The sequence below is a fragment of the Ovis canadensis genome, chromosome 2, assembly GCF_042477335.2.
Source record: "Ovis canadensis isolate MfBH-ARS-UI-01 breed Bighorn chromosome 2, ARS-UI_OviCan_v2, whole genome shotgun sequence".
Lineage (NCBI taxonomy): Eukaryota > Metazoa > Chordata > Mammalia > Artiodactyla > Bovidae > Ovis > Ovis canadensis.
This window is the reverse complement of record NC_091246.1, coordinates 214761079-214779088: the sequence shown is the minus strand read 5'-3', so window position 1 is coordinate 214779088 and position 18010 is coordinate 214761079.

The window sequence follows — 18010 nt, the reverse complement described above, 5'->3', positions numbered from 1 at the left end:
AAGTTCCTACAGTGACTTTGATCACCTGGCCACACATCATTTCCATAATATACTCTTGGAAATATATATCAGTCCTATCAACATGGAAGGGAGCTACACAAGGGCATCAATACCATGAGGTGGACATCCCTGTGGGCCATGTGGGAGGCCGGCTACCACAGCAGCCCAAGGATTTGTTTAGAATTTAGGAGCCATGGGCCTCAAGGAAAAAGAGGGTGACCATGGATAGGAGCAGTGTATTAGTTCCCTAGGGCTACAATAACCAATTATCACAAACTGGTGATTAAAAATAACATGAATTTATTCTATTGTCACTTTACAGTCCAAAGTCAAGGTTTTGCGGGATTCCCCCTGAAGGCTCTAGAGGAAAATCCTTGTTTTCCTCTTTCTTAGCTATTGATGGGTACATTACTCCAATTTCTGTGTCTATTTTCACATGAACTTCTTCTCCCTATGTGTCTCTGTATCTTTACTTGGCCTCTTTATAAGGACACTATCCATTGGATTTAGTTCCCACCCTAATCCAGTATCACCTCATCTTAGGTAATTATCAATACATATGCAAAGATCCTATTTCCAAAGACAGTGATTCACAGGCACCAGGTGCTAGGACCTCAGTACTTCTTTTAGAGGGACACAGTTCAACCCACAGTGATCAGGAAAAGGGGCCATGAGGAAGCAAAATCAGACTTTCATGTATGGTTAAAATTTGGATGGAGAAAAGAATAATGTTTTGGGATAGAAGGAGGAGGTGTGGTTGATGTTTTGCTGAAAGTTTTCACTTTCGTCTCAGGTTCAAAGAATTTGTTAACAAAATAAGCCACATAAATAATGCAAATATTATTAGAGAATTATCTAGCTTACTTTCAATATACTAACATTGAAAGAAAAGAGAAATAGAAACAGCAGAGATACATCACCAAATTGGGTTTTGACCAACGTCCAGACTCAAACAGCACTGGGAAGTCCTGTGTCACAGCACATCTGGAGTCCCAACAGGGAAAAGGTCCCAGGCAGTCCATCCAGTTTGTGGGTGAGACTTCAAAGATTGCACTTTGAGGTTCCCGCTTATAATCCCAGGATGCAAAGTAATATTATCAATCTGTGAGCAAATTGCAGCTATGCTTTCATGTTAATGCTGTTTGTTTTGTCATGTGAAACTTGGAATGTTGTTAAGCCTGGGGCTTGGTTGGCCGAGAATTACTCTGCCAACAAAGGTCTGTTTAGTCAAAGCTATAGTTTTTCTAATAGTCACATATGGATGTGAGAGTTGGACCATAAAGAAGGCTGAGCGCCAAAGAATTGATGCTTTTGAACTGTGGTGCTGGAGAAGACTCTTGAGAGTCCCTTGGACAGCAAGGAGATCCAACCAGTCCATCCTAAAGGAAATCAGTCCTGAATGTTCATTGGAAGGACTGATGCTGAAGCCAAAACTCTAATACTTTGGCCACCTGATGTGAAGAACTGACTCATTAGAAAAGAGCCTGATGCTGGGAAAGATTGGAGGCAGGAGAAGGGGACGATAGAGCAAGAGATGATTGAATGGCATCACTGACTCAATGGACATGAGTTTGAGTAAGCTCTGGGAGTTGGTGAAGGACAGGGAAGCCTGGTGTGCTGCAGTCTATGGGGTCACAAAGAGTCAGACATGACTGAGCGACTGAACCGAACTGAACTTGGTAATTTTGGAGGTGATCTTTGCACCATCCTTTGAGAAACACTGATGAAGAATTCGGAATTTGGGAGAGGGAAATTGAACATCTAAGTATTTTCTCACTGATGTGTCTTGATGATCACCTGAACTAGGATGTTGCCTCTGGGAGTGAAAAGGAAGGGATGGTTATCAGATGAGAAAGACAGAAGGAAGATTCAACAGGCAGAAGGAAGATTCAACAGGCATTGTTGACAGACCAGCAGTGAGGAGTGAGGGAGACAGATGAGTCTAAATCACTCTGTGGTGTCATGCTGGGATGACTGTAGAAAAGGTGACATCATTTACAGTGACAGGAATGTCATACTAAACAACTTGTTTTATGGAGCTGATAGGTTCAGGGCAGTCTGTGGTTTGAGAAGATGATGTAGGCCCATGAGAACATCTGGATGGTAATTGAGGAGGCTGTGTTGAAGGTCACTATTTTCTCGACAGATTGCTGCCATCTTATTGAGCTTAATGCCAGTCAAGTTTCTAAAATGTCAATTCTGAGAGGTCCTCAAAGTCTTTCTGGTCTTCTCTCTGTTGCTAACCAAACTCACCCAGAAAGAAGGCTAGGTATAACATTGCTTAAAGTTTCCAAACAGACCCATAGTCTCTTTTGATATTGTTAGAAATGGTTCTGAGTAGCCCTCTAGCTGAAATACTCAAAGATTTAAACACCTGTTCAAAGTATATCTGGTTGCTCTTGAACAGCCATGCGTTGGTTGTTGTTGTTCAGTTGCTAAGTTGTATCTTTGCAACCCCATGAATTGCAGCATCCCAGGCTTCCCTATTCTTCACTGTCTCCCAAAGTTTGCTCAAACTCATGTCCATTGAGTCAGTGATACCATCCAACCATTTCATTCTTTATTGCCCTCTTTTCCTCCTGCCCTCAGTCTTTCCCAGTATCAGGGTCTTTTCCAATGAGTTGGCTCTTTGCATCAAATGGCCAAAGTATTGGAGCTTCAGTTTCAGCATGAGTTCTTCTAATGAATATTCGGGACTCCTTGTTGTCCAAGGGACTCTCAAGAGTCTTCTCCAACACCACAGTTTGAAAGCATCAGTTTTTCAGCACTCAGCCTTCTTTATGTTCAACTCTAACATCCATACATGACTATTGGAAAAACCATAGCTTTGACTAGATGGACCTTTGTTGGCAAAGTGATGTCTCTGCCTTTTAATACACTGTCTAGGTTTGTCATAGCTTTTCTTCCAAGGAGCAAGCATCTTTTAATTTTGTGGTGGTAGTCACCATCCACAGTGATTTTGGAGCCCAAGAAAATAAAATCTATCACTGTTTCCACTTTTTCTCCATCTATTTGCCATGAAGTGATGAGACCTGATGCCATGACCTTAGCTTTTTGAATGTTGAATTTTAAGCTTTTGCCTTCAGTTAATTCATAGAAACACTGGTTGTGCATATCCCTTCATAATAGGGTTGAGAGCTCCCTTTTCCTACTAGTCCTTCCTTCTTCTTGAGGATATATTTTACATTAGTTCAATTTCCCAAGCCTTTAATCATTTTTTGTGCCTCTCATCTGGAAACATGTGATTACATGCTTGACTAAGAGAAGCATTCGTTTCTCCATACTGTGCTGGGATTACTGGAAAGTGCTGGAAGAATGTGATCTACAGGTGTAGTTCACTTTTAATCATGGATGTGTTCCCTTACAAATGTGCAAGCAAAATCACCCTTTGGGGGTGAAATTGAACTGTGCTTTCCCTTTTGTTTGAATTGTAATCTCAGCAATACTTTCACTTACTTCTCATTGACCTTCTCTGACCCCTAACGTCTAAGACGTTAGTTGTAAAGCATGCTCCTCTTTCTAAATTGTCAGCAGCTGCAACAATTTTCCCCTGAAAAGCATGATAAAATGTCTCTTTATCATGATCTAACAATTATCACTTCCTCAAAAATCAGATTTATCTAATTGGAAAACTTTTAAGTCTCTTTAAGTTGAGAAGTGGTAAAATACCAGAGTGTCAAAAATTCTGGCAGGAGCTCGGGTAGGAGGCAGAGACCACTGATTCAAAACAAAAGAATATTGAGAGTGAGCCAACTTCTCTGTAGCTCAGAGAAGTACCTGCCCCACCCCACCTCTTGTGGAAGGCAGAATTCCATCAGTCCTCTTGGTAGAGCTGGGCAGGGCTTATACACGGAGATGAAAAAGGAGAGCATAGCAAGCAAGGCTGGCCTTCCCATTCAGAGAATCACTTAAGTTTGTGAATGCTTGAAGCAATATAGAAGCATCCCCTATCTTGCTCCTTTGAGTATCTGAAGAAAGATAAGGGTAATTTCAGTTGGCAAAGTATTTCGCAGCCCAGAGAGTTTAAATGATTAGCTGAGGATGACAATGCAAGTAAGTGATAGGATTAGAAGAACTAAAGATTATAGATCTAGCATGTTCTTGCCAGAAACCAGAGGGTTATGATCATGGTGAATGATGTCAGGCTTGATAAAGATGTTTCTCACTGGGGCAGCATGGATACATGCCCAGACAGGCAGGAAAATCCTGTCTTCCCTCATAGCCATCAGCCTTTCTAGCCTCCACCTGGAGAAAGTGTTCCAGAGCCATTTCCCAGGAAGAAAGGATGATTTATTTAGGATTTAAAGAGAGGGCAGAGCCAAAGTGGGGAATGATATTCTGTTCTCCCAGCTGTTCGTGTTAATTGACAGGGTTTTGTCTGCTGCCTCTTCTGGTTGTCCATGATTGTACTGAATGAAGCTTGCCCCCTCAAAACCCAGCATCAGTGCCCGGCTTTGTTTCAATGTTTGTGAGCTTCCAGAGGAGGTCCTGGACTCCAAGAAGAGGAATAGTGTGGGTGAGAAAAGCAGAGCTCCATGTTCCCCAAATGCAATCATGCCCAGACACAGTTCCTTCGGCGCATTTCTTAAGGAAAGTTCAGACCAAATGAAAAGGCTCCATTTCTTAACTTCAGCAGCAGAACTGTAATACTGCTTTTACAGCACCCTGTCAAATCTGAGGGGTGCTCAGAGGCAGTTTGCAGAATGCACTTTTTCCCAACCAGGTTGTTTTCTCACAAGCCAACAGTCTCTTCTAGGCAGTGAGGCTGTGCACACATTTGGCAAGTAGTTCATCTAACTAGTTCAGTTCAGTCCAGTCGCTCAGTCGTGTCCGACTCTACGACCCCATGAATCGCAGCACGCCAGGCCTCCCTGTCCATCACCAACTCCTGGAGTTCACTCAGACTCACATCCATCAAGACAGTGATGCCATCCAGCCATCTCATTCTCTGTCGTCCCTTTCTCCTCCTGCCCTCAATCCCTCCCAGCATCAGAGCCTTTCCAATGAATCAACTCTTCGCATGAGGTGGCCAAAGTACTGGAGTTTCAGCTTTAGCATCCTTCCTTCCAAAGAAATCCCAGGGCTGATCTCCTTCAGAATGGACTGGTTGGATCTCCTTGCAGTCCAAGGGACTCTCAAGAGTCTTCTCCAACACCACAGTTCAAAAGCATCAATTCTTCGGCACTCAGCCTTCTTCACAGTCCAACTCTCATATCCATACATGACCACAGGAAAAACCATAGCCTTGACTAGATGGACCTTAGTCGGCAAAGTAATGTCTCTGCTTTAGAATATGCTATCTAGGTTGCTCATAACCTTTCTTCCAAGGAGTAAGTGTCTTTAAATTTCATGGCTGCAATCACCATCTGCAGTGATTTTGGAGCCCCCAAAAATAAAGTCTGACACTGTTTCCCCATCTATTTCCCATGAAGTGATGGGACCGGATGCCATGATCTTAGTTTTGTGAATGTTGAGCTTTAAGCCAACATTTTCACTCTCCTTTTTCACTTTCATCAAGAGGCTTTTTAGTTCTTCTTCACTTTCTGCCATAAGGGTGGTGTCATCTGCATATCTGAGGTTACTGATATTTCTCCCGGCAATCTTGATTCCAGCTTGTGTTTCTTCCAGTCCAGCGTTTCTCATGATGTACTCTGCATATAAGTTAAATAAGCAGGCTGACAATATACAGCCTTGATGTACTCCTTTACCTATTTGAAACCAGTCTGTTGTTCCATGTCCAGTTCTAACTGTTGCTTCCTGACCTGCATACAGATTTCTCAAGAGGTAGGTCAGGTGGCCTGGTATTCCCATGTCTTGAAGAATTTTCCACAGTTTATTGTGATCCACACAGTCAAAGGCTTTGGCATAGTCAGTAAAGCAAAAATATGGACATACCCTTGGAAGAATTCTTGGCTCTGTGTGACTGGGTTATGGTGAAGTTGAAACAATACACACTCGGGTATTTATCTCAGGGAGGCCATGAGCTTTCCCCTTCTTTTAGGGTAAAAATGTCTCGTTTACCATAATAGTATGATGAGGACTTTCTTGTGATGGTGAGTCCTTATTCCCTGGAGTCTCTGAAAAATCCAAAGGCCTCTCTGCTCCCCTACAAAGGGCATGGGGAGGGTCAACCCTGCGTAGTACTTGGGTCAGCTATATTTGGAGAGCACTTTCTTAGCTGTCTTCTTATTTTTACTTTAAAAAAGTATTTATTTATTTATTTGGCTGTGCCAGGTCTTAACTGTGGCACGTGGGATCTTTAGTTGCCACATGTGGAACCTAGTTATCTTACCAGGGATCAAACCCAGGCCCTCTACATTGAGAGTGTGGACTCCTAGCCACTGCACCACCAGGGAAGTCACTTATTTTTATTTTTTAAGTAAGCTTTCTATTGACATGTAACTTATACATAGAGAAGTGCATAAATCCTAAGTGTATAGCTAGATGAATTTTCACAAAGTGAAATCTGACAATGTAAACACTCTATAGAGGACTAAATGGGCTTTCCTGAGGGCTCAGTGGGTAAAGAATCTGCCTGCAATGCAGGAGACATAGGAGACCCAGGTTTGATCCCTGGGTTGGGAAGATCCCCTGGAGGAGGAAATGACAACCCCCCCTAGCATTCTTGCTTGGAGAATCCCATGGACAGAGGAGCCTGTCAGGCTACAGTCCAAAGGGTCGCAGAGAGTCATACATGCCTGGAGACTGAGCACAGAGGACTAAACAGAAGATCCCAGGACTCAGAAGACTCCTCACTGCCCCTTCCTCTCACTGACTTCCTCTCCCAGGAGTTGCTACTATCTGTGAACTCCAATACCCTAGAGTATTTTTGCTTAAAAAAAAAAAAACACAGAAATGAAACACTACACTGTTCTTTGCATGTCTGGCTACTTTTGTTCAACATTATAGGCGTGATATTCAATCATTTCAAAAAGATAGTTGTTGTTGTTGTTTAGTCGCTAAGTCATGTCCAATTCTTCACGACCTCATGGACTGTAGCCCACCATGTTCCTCTGTCCATGGGATTATCCAGGCAAGACTACAGGAGTGGATTGCCATTTCCTTCTCCAGGGGATCTTTCTGACTCAGGGACTGAAACTCAGTCTCCTGCATTGGCAGGAGGATTCTTTATCACTGAGCCACCAGGTAAGTGCCAACATATACTGATCCACAAGGGTACTGTAATTTCTGCTCAGTATTCCATTGTATGTATATAGCACGATTTGTCTGTTTCTCTGTTCGGGGACATTTGGGCAATTTTAACTTTGGATTTTACCTGTCTTTTGATGTTGGACATAAATGTCCGTGCATTTGTGTGACCTCATTCTCTGCAGAGATATAGCAGCCAGAGAGCATAGATTCTGGGGCTCAGGCCTGATTTCAAATACTAGGATCTCAGATATACCCATTGTTCCATGAATATCCTTGAACTTATCAAAGCACTTATGGCAAATTTGGGTTTGGAGAAAATGGTTACTGCACATATAAGACATGTAAACATACTTCTCACAAAAGTCTTTTCCTTTCACATGGGTATTTTGATGCTTTGTGATTTTCAGCTAATATATTAAACACGCGCATTTAGGAAAAGCTTCGGAGAAGGTGATGGCACCCCACTCCAGTACTCTTGCCTGGAAAATCCCATGGATGGAGGAGCCTGGTAGGCTGCAGTCCATGGGGTCTCAAAGAGCTGGGCACGACTGAGCGACTTCCCTTTCACTTTTCACTTTCATGCATTGGAGAAGGAAATGGCAACCCACTCCAGTGTTCTTGCCTGGAGAATCCCAGGGACTGGTGGACTGCCGTCTATGGGGTCGCACAGAGTCGGACACGACTGAAGGGACTTGGCAGCAGCAGCAGCAGCAGCAGGAAAAACTTAAGAAGCATGTGAAAGCAATCCAAGTTATTTATACAGAATTTGAACACAACAAACTTTTACTGATATGAAGAACATTTTTACCCAAATTATACTTTTTACCCATCTTGATGGGGTCGTCTTGCTAACATATATTCTCTTTATTACACATTTTTCACTTTATAAGGCTAAACATTTGTTTACAAATGCAAAGTGAAATGTTTTTGGAAAGGGCATGAACAGGTATAAAGTATGTGGCTTTTGTTGTAAGTTTATCAAACATTTTGATTTTTACCCTTTCACATATGATTTTTACCTTTCATATTTTTACCCATTAGGGATGAGAAAATGGTCATCTTTCTTTTCAGTATATGTATGAATCAAACTATTAACATTGTTTTTACTAGATTAATAACTACCCTTCCCCAACTCTGTTTGACTTCTTAAAAATCCTCAATTATGTTAGCCGGTACCACATAAGTAGCTACACTAAATTATCCTATATGCCAACTGGAAGATGAACATAACTCTTCCCAGGACAAAATGAGGCAAGCAGTGAAATTACCAAGAATACTTTCCCCCTAAAATTAGAAACACTTTTAAATGGATTCAAATATGTGAACGAATATTTGGAGAATATTTTTGAGTAAAACATGTTTACAAGAGTCACCAATGAACTACTAACACAGTAATTAATTTACTGCGCAACTTTCGTTGGGAAAATGACTTGAAATTGTAAAAATGTCTTGTAAAGAATGATTTAATACAATGATTTAACAGCAAGCATTACTCCCTTTAAACTCAAATTTATGGAAACCCCTTCTGTGGTGTCTCCACGTGCCTAGCATAGTAATTCAGTGAGGAATGGAACCATTAGAGGGAAGCAGACCCCCCTACTCCAGGGGGAAGGTGGAGGGAAATTACCCTGCCTTACCCCTGCTCTTTCCCACTTTTCTTCAAGGACCGTTTCTTGAGGCTCTCTCACCAACCTGTACTCCCCTTCTATCCTCACCTCCTGTGGAATAACTGAAGATGTGACCAGAGGAACGAAGATATAACGCGCACAAAATTTCCTTCCGTCTGGGTCCAGATGGAGTCAAGGGCAAAGGCGGTTTATGAGTATATGTTTTCATTTGTGTCAGTGGCCAGCTCTCATGCTGAATATTCCAGCAGGAAAACCCTGATGACGTCCATGTTTCTCTGATTACTCAGATAATTTACCATATACAGCCTGAGTTCCCTCCACTCCTGACCATGACATTGGACAGTCGCTCAGCCAGTCTGAATCTGGAAATGGGGATGACCACACCCTCTCTTCGCTGTTTTGTGATGCTCAAGCGAAATAATATCATTGGAAAGCTCTTTCTAAGAAGAAAAAGAGGAAAGCATTATAATTTTTATTATACTGGAGTAAAGAAGTAAGATTTTTTTTCAGACTAAACTGCATCAGTTCTTCTGGCTCACTCTCTCCAGGTCCTTTAATTAGTTTGTGTAGTATGGATTTAGTCTGTATGTATTCTGATATTCTGCATGTTTTGGGAATGGTAAAGACTTTAGTGTTCTAAGGATTATGTACAGTTCTCCAGGCACAGTGGAAAAGCTTCATGTATTTTTAAATAAACAGTAACAAAAAATTTACTATTTTAATGAGCCAACATATGGTCTTTATATGCCTGCTATGGACTCAGCTTTGTGTGATTTCTTTCTATTTTTTTAGAAGCAACAATAACTAGAGAAAACTTTCATGGTTTTGCTCCTATAAAGTGTAATAGAAATTTCACCTGACCTCCAGCCAAAGGATGTAGGCAGGTAGAAATTAACAGTAAAGTAGCTAGTCTGTGTTTGATCTTATTCAGGTTCTTCCCTCTGGTTTCCTAAAGGTGTGTGTGGGGTGTAGAGGGAAGGCCTTTGTAGGGCTCGTCAGTGATTTCTCTTAAGATTCCCCTATGATCCTTGTGATTCCTGTGTGACTCCAGCTAAGTCTGCCTGGAGGACCTGCCCAGCAAAGCTTCAGGGATTCGCACAAGCCTGGAGGGATCTCTCTGGTCCTAGAATCACATGTTTTCAACTTGGGGAGGAATGGTTCAGGCCAGGATGTGACTGTGGTTTGCTGGTTGCTCTTATGCCCAGGGGAGGGAGGGTGCCTCATCCTACTCACAGGACTATAGGGTGCTTCTTTCCAGGAGACAAGTACTAACAACTCCTGAACTATTCAGTTTGCTTGTTTTCAAAATGCAGCTGTAATATTATCCATCTTGGCCATTGTTCCGAACATTCAGTGAGATAATACTTATAAGTGCGGTGTCTGGCTAAGGTTAGCTTTTTAGTTGTTACTGCACGTTTCCCGTGTTCACCTGGAGAGCTCTACCTCGAGATTTCAGTGTCCTTGCCAAGTGCTCCTAGCCTTTCTCTCAAAGCTGTAGCGGTCTGATCCCACTGGGGATCCACGAGAGAGGGACAACGATTCCCACCTTTGCCTTATTTCTGCACATCCAGATTTATCCTCCATCAGCCAATTCACTGTTTTGAGCAGATGGTCTTTTCCAAAAGGCGTGTGCATCATCTTCTGTAGGAAGTCCCAATCTTTGAAGGGATGACCGGGAACATAGATTAAAAATAAGCAATGATTACAATCATTAGAGCAATAAATATTGATTGGCCTGAATTGGGTTCTTCCTTGTACATGTGACAGGGGAAGAGGGTGAAAGAAAGAAAGTCAAACCCTCTGCTTTAGCCTCTCCTGTGTGGGGACCCAGGGACCCTTTCCTGAGTGAAAGGAGCAATGCTATTTGTCCTGGATGAGACGCAACATGACAGTAACATGCCCCCAAATTTATAAATGTTGGAGGGAATTGACAGCTGGTATTTTAAGGGGAGATGATTTAGTGGCTAATTTTATTTATCTTGCTTCCTTTGCCAAGATCAGCTGCTTCTTTGCCCTGTGCCATTAAGTCCCAGGGGGTCCATAGGCAGCAATTTAGAAATCTATTCCCTTCCCGTGGCTAAGGCTCTCTCTACCACCATGGATTTTTCATAGAGAAAATAGAGACTCTAGAAGCCATATAACCAGAGACATCTTTAATGTTTCATCAAAGGCTGTCCTATATGAGTATTTATTTATACTTAGCCCTGAGTGAGAGGCCCCGGGAGGCCGCAGCCTGAGCAGATTTGGCTCAATATCTGCAAAGGAATTTAAATAAGCTCACCAATGAAGAAAATGTCCTACATGAAGACAAAAACCGGAGCTTGATTCTGGTTGACCTTGTGACAAAGACAAGCTGGAAACCCTTCAATGCCAATAGCACAGCTAAGCGGCGTGTGTACTCTCGTCTTTGTGAGTGTGGCTGTGTGGAAATTGGGCCAGGTGTGGAGGGAAGGATACAGTATCCTCCTGCGGTCTCCAGGGCTGCATTAGATTGGGAGGAGGAGTTGATGATTTGTTATGAGGGCAGACTTTAAAAATCAACATTTAAAAAAATGTTTACAATCTGGTTTAAGTAAAATCATAACATGAGTACGAAAATGGTATTGCTGGAGATGAGCAGTTGTATAATGGATATCCTGGTGTACAACATTTATGAATAATGCGTTCTTATTATCATTAAGAATTATCACTAAATTATCATTAAATCATTAAATCTATCCAGGATTAATACTGCTGCTATAAATTAATTAGTCACTATTTTAATTAATTAATCAAAATTAATAGTGATTATTAATATCTGTGATTTAAGGGATAAAATCAAGATATATATGTTTTGATACTCAATGATAATCAATCTGTTAAAAAGCAAACATTGAGCCAACTTCAGTTAAACCCTTAGAGCTGTCCTTATTCTCTGATGTGCTGGCTTATTTCCTAAACTGCAGCTACCATGCTGGAAATTTGGGATGTTGTCTTCATAATCTATGTCAATATTGCAGAGTGGGTGGAGGGGAAGACCTCCAAATCTTATGAAAAAATACAAAAAGTCTTGTCCAGGAGTTTCAGTCTAAAGGAACAAACTTTCTATTGTCCTTGGGGTTTTGCTGCTGCGTCTCTTGGCACTGTGGGTTGAACAGTGATTGGTTTCCTTTGATAAAAAGTTCTATGGGAAAAGAACAGCTGAGTCAGAGAAGGCTACCGGGCTATGTGACCCAGCCATGAGGGCTTGGGCAGCGCTGGGAAGCACAAAGGAGAAGCAGTCCTGGCTTGGCTTCCTGCTGCCCCCAGGGAAAACAGCTGGTCTGGAGAAGGTGGCAATCAGCTCCACTCACATTTGGAATGATCTGTATTTTTCCCTGTTTCAACATGGATAACTGGGTAGAAAGGAGTTGAACCTAGCTTACTGACAATGTGGGGGTCAGGAGAGATTGCCCCACCCTCAAATCCTGTGCTATTCCTTTCTGTCCTTGAGTTTATCTGCTCAAGGTATGCCCTGATTTCAGACTTACTATGTCTTTCCTCTCCCTCCGCCTTTCCTTTCCTTTTTCTTTCTCGACAATGCTGAGCTTTTGGCAAATATAACAAATAGACAATCCACTTGCAGCCAAAATGCAGAGTTTATGTGCATGTTGATTGTTTCTGATGAGTGGATTGAAACCTCAGCTTCTCTGTGCCCTTGAGCAAAAAGAGCTGAACAAGTGGTGTGTTTCCACATTACATATTGTCGAAATAGCTAATTCCTCGGTTGCAAGATATTGTCATATATTGGATTCTGGGGTTGTAGCTCAATTCACTCTCCTTCATAACCATTGCACACATTCTCCTGACCGTGTGTCACAGCTTTTTGTTTAGACCGATAGCTGGTTTCACAGGGGTTAGAAGCTTGTGTTTGAGAAATGTGTTTTGCATCGATTAAAATTTCTTAAAGGACATGCAGCAATTGAATGACAGGCTATTTTTAAATTATTTACAAGCTCGACATTTTACTCAAAGCAAATTGTCAACTAAATCTAGTTATCGTTTTATCTACTGGGCCCACTCCCCCTTGAGCTTAGCAACCACCAAAAAGATTATCCCCTCAATTTATTGCTTTAGCAATTCAGTAGACATCTTCTTGGCACCACCCCCACCCCAGTACTAATGGTGATAGGAAGGCATTGGTGAACTTTGGGGGACATCTGTTTTCAGAATTTCCCCAGACACAATTTTTCAATTGCATTATTGAGGAAGGCCATGATGTGAGGGCTTTTTCTGGATTTAATTTCTACTATAATCACTCTGGGCTTCCCTGGTGGCTCAGTGGGTAAAGAATTGGCCTGCAATGCAGGAGACACGGGAGATGCAGGTTTGATCCCTGGGCTGGGAAGATTCCCTGGAGGAGGAAAATGGCAACCCACTCTTGCCACGGCAAGAGTGCCATGGCAACCTAGTCTTTTTGCCAGAAAAATCTCATGGACAGAGGAGCCTGGGGTACTGTAGTCCAAAGGATCCCAAGAATCAGACACGAATGAGCAACTATGCACACACGCATATAATCATGATTACTTTTTCACTCACACTTTCCCCATGTTATTAATACTATAAGTTGACATTGTTTCCTCTGTAATCTTCTATCATGTATGCATTGCCATTAAATATCATTAATACAGTTCCAAGCTCTTCTCCACCTTACTACTTTTGTACTTCGATTCTCTCTGACCAGGACGTTCATCCCACTGAGTTTTGCTTGACTCTGTCTTTATTATCTTTCAGATCTTAGTTCAAGTATCAGCTCCTTTAGGGGTCTTCCCAGGCTGCCTTATCTAATGTTGCTTGCTTTTCCTAACACTATTCCAGTGGCCATCCATTACCATGAAAGCAAGGATCTCATTTTCTTGTTTATTACTGTTTCCCAGTGCTTGTAACAGTGCCCAGGATATAATGGGCGTGCAAAATAAATATTTCTTGCACAAATGAGTGAATAAATGCATGCTTGCAGTTAGGAGACCTAGCCGCATTTCTGTTTGAACTTTTGGCTTTTTGTTTAACTCTGGACCAACCACTTTCCCTTTGTATGCTCAGCTGCTCAGTCGTGTCCAACTCTTTGTGACCCTGTGAATTATAGTCTGCCAGGCTCCTCTGTCCATGGAATTTTCCAGACAAGAATACTGGTATGGGTTGCCATCTCCTACTCCAGGGGATCTTCCTGACCCAGGGATTGAACCCACGTTTCTTGCATCTCCTGCATTGACAGGTAAGTTCTTGCCAACTGAGCCACCGGGGAAGCCTGGACCCTTTTGGATCCACTGATTTTCTGCAAACTCACAAAAGATGGTTTTCAGGACCAAAGCTGTCTTGAAGATAATGTAGTCTTGAGGAAATGGAAGCCCAGAGAGGTTGGATCACCCAACTAGTAAGTGTCAAACATGCGGTTTAATTCCGGATCTCCTGTGTCCTTAGAGCAGTGATTTTCAACCAGGGCAGTCTAGCCTTTAGTTGACATCTGGAGACATTTTTGGATAACTTGGTGGGAAGGGAGTGATGTGTGTTACAAGAGTAGAGGTCAGTGATGCTGCCAAACATCTTACAAGGCACCCAATAATCTCCCATGACAAGGAATTATCCAGCCAAAAATGTCAATAGTGCCAAAGTTGAGAAACCTTGCTACACACAGCAATAATGAAACGTCTCCCTTCTGTTTGAGGATGAATGAGATAAGACCCATATAGATATGGGTTTTAATTTTTTTAATCAATTGGCTTTTTTTGCATATAAATTAAAAAATTTTTAAGTACCTTTAGTATTTTTTGAATATAGAAATTATGCATACTTATTATGAAAGAATATGATAAAACACAAAGGTATTTAAAAGAAAGAGAAAATGATTCATAATCCTACCACTTTTAGATAAACATATGACCATGTTGGTATGTATTTTTCAAGATTTTTTCTATGCATACATACATATAGATACACGCATTTTTGACAAAAATGGAATAAAGTGTTTAATATATACTATATTTAATGTGTTTTATTCACTTGACAATATTTTGTGGGCTTCCTATAAATATGAAGCTATATTATTACTTCTAAAGATTTCATAATATTTTGCTGTACAGATGACCCAAAATATGTTTTATCAGTCTCTTATTGATGAGGATTTAGGTTATTTCTGGTGTTTTAGTATGATAAACAACCTTTCAGTGAATATTCTTTTTCATTCATTCTTTGTCCATACTTAATTATTTCTTTAGGATAAACTAGTAGAGTGGGATTGCTGGGGCAAATGAAATGTAATACATTCTGCCAAGCTGCCTGCCTGAAGGTTTGCCTGATTACAATGGGAAACAAATAATTAAAAATCTCAGTATGTTGGAATTTTCTGTGCCACTTCCCTTTTAAATGAGAGATGTAATTCACAAGGCAAAAAAAAATTAGGCTTTTTTTTTCTGTTATGCCTTACTGTCAGAAAAAGAAATCATTCTTATTGCTTATACTAATTTAAATTTGACTTGGGGAAAATTGCTTCAGAAAAGCAAAAGGAACATTCACTGAGTCCTACTATGTGCCATGTAGTTTATACTAGGAACTTGTATTCTTCCAACAACCTTTCCCTTTGGGTCAGTTGTTAGGCAGTTTCTTTCTGCTTGCAGATGGAAGCCCTGGGAATCAGATACTCTCACTGGAGAACACAAACTTTGTACCTGACAGAATCAGAATTTGAATGAGGTCCTTGACCTTAAGAGCTTATAGTTTACTATGAGACAAAATGTATAAGGGACACTTTTAATATCCACTGCTACGTATGATGAGATTAATGTTCAAATTATAACCCTGAGGATCTTAAGATCTTACACCTGTAAAGAAATAGTCAGCTATAGTCAGGATATTGTACTTACCAAAGTGGGAATATAGATGAATATGCATTTGAAAAACACTTTCAGTGAATAATGTTGAAAATGTATAGATGTTCAATCTGTCTTTAGTAACCAAAAAACTTAATCATTTAATTGGTTTGTATTCATTAATCCTTTTCTTCAAAAGATCCCAGAATACTTGCCAATCATCAACATACAAGATGTATATCGATATACAAGATATACTATTCAAGTCAATATCTAGGGCGTAAAGATAATTTCTTTTAAACTGCTGAAAAGGCAAGAAGAAAATCTTTGACAGAATATTAGAAAACCTCTTGCCTAAACATTTTCTTATGTCCTTTTATTCCCCCTCATCAGAATTCTTATCTTCTCCTTAAGCCTATGTACCCTGGTTAAGATATTCCAGGGTCTTTAAAAGAAAAAAATATATTGTGCAAGGCTGAGGCCAAGGGAGTACAGTTAGTTTCAGAGTGAGATTTTCAAGATGGGAGAAAACTCATCTAGGAAAAAATATCTTTCCATTGGCCTTTGTGGTTTGAAACTGCTTTATCCCATGACTCTATAACCCATGTTTGGGTAATTCATTAGGAAAACATTCAAAGATGTACAAGTATATTCATTACCACACTTATTTAGATAATGAACTAATAGAAATGGACTAAATGATCATAATTGGGGGATAAATATAAACTATGATACATACCTACTATGGAATAATATGCAAAGTTAATTCTGTTCTGAATATGAGTTTTTTGTTAAATACATTTCTTATAAATATCTTGTGTGGCTTGTCTTTTCACTCTCTTAATGGTGCCTTTAGATAAACAGAAATTTAAAACTCTGTAACTTATCATTTTATAATTTTTATATATTATATATATTTAATATATTGTGTTTATATTATAGTTTTTATATCCTGTTTATGAAATGTTTTCCCTCTGCATGGTCATTGAGATTTTTTTTTTCTTTAAAAATGTATTGCTTTACTTTTTATAGTGAAATCTGTAGTCTATCTAGGATTTATTTTTTATTATGGTGTGAGGTAGGGACTACAATGTTTATTTTTCTGTATGAATATCCTTTTGATCCAACACGATTTACTGTAAAGACTTTTCCCTCTACTTTTCATCACTTCCAGTTTTATTACAAATCAAGTGATTGTATATGTGTGGAATTTCTGTTTTTTCTATCCATCATTTGTCTATTTTTATGCCAATGCACACTGTCTTAATTAACTGCAGCTTTAAAATAGGTAAAGGACTTAAAATTTTCATAAAAGAGAATATTCAAATGTCCAACAAACTTATTAAAAAGCACTCAACCTTAATAATACTCAGGGAAAATATATACTAAAACCATAATGAGATATCACTACTTATCTACCAGAATGGTTAGAATGAAAATAAAAAGACTGACAGAAAATATCAGGTGTTGATTAGGATGTGGAACAACTGGAACTGTCATTTACTTCTGAATATACATTGGTACAATCGTTTTGGAAAGGTGTTTGGTAGAAATATATGGATAATATATGTATATTACATCATATAGCAATTTCATTCCTAGACATATACTCAACAGAAATGCTTATATACACAGGCCAAAATACATATACCCACATTACATAGAAACATACGCAGGTATGAGTGCAAATGTATCCTTGATAGGACTTTCATGTCCATCAGTAGTAGAATGAGTAAATGATTTGTGTTATAGTCAGTCAATGAAATTGAACAAGCTATTGCTCATTTGTATGGACAAGCTATTGTTTACTTGTATGGAAAAACATGGACGGATCTTACAAGGATAAGGCTGAAAGAAAATAGACCCAAAAGATTATGTTGTCTGTAATTCCATTGACATAAAGTACACAAACAGGCAAAACTAATACAAGTTAGGTGGAGACTGGGGACTAGAAACAAGAAGAGGAGCTGAGGCAGGGTTCTTTGATGACATTAATTTCTATTTCTTGATTTTGGTGGGGATTACTGAAGGAATGTTCGCCTTGCAAAAATTCTTTGAGCTGTACACTTGTGCCTTGCTTAGTGTATATTATTATCAGTAAATATTTATTTAAAAATTTAATCAGATATTTATATTATTGAGTACAAATTACTGAAATATGTATGTATGCATATATATATGTGTGTATATATATATGTGTGTATATATATATATATATATATATATATATATATGGCACTTTTACAAGTACCCAAAAAGTTCAGTTCAGTTCAGTTCAGTCGCTCAGTTGTGTCTGACTCTTTGTGATCCCATGAATTGCAGCATGCCAGGCCTCCCTGTCCATCACCAACTCCCAGAGTTCACCCAAACCCAAGTGCAACATGTCGGTGATGCCATCCAACCATT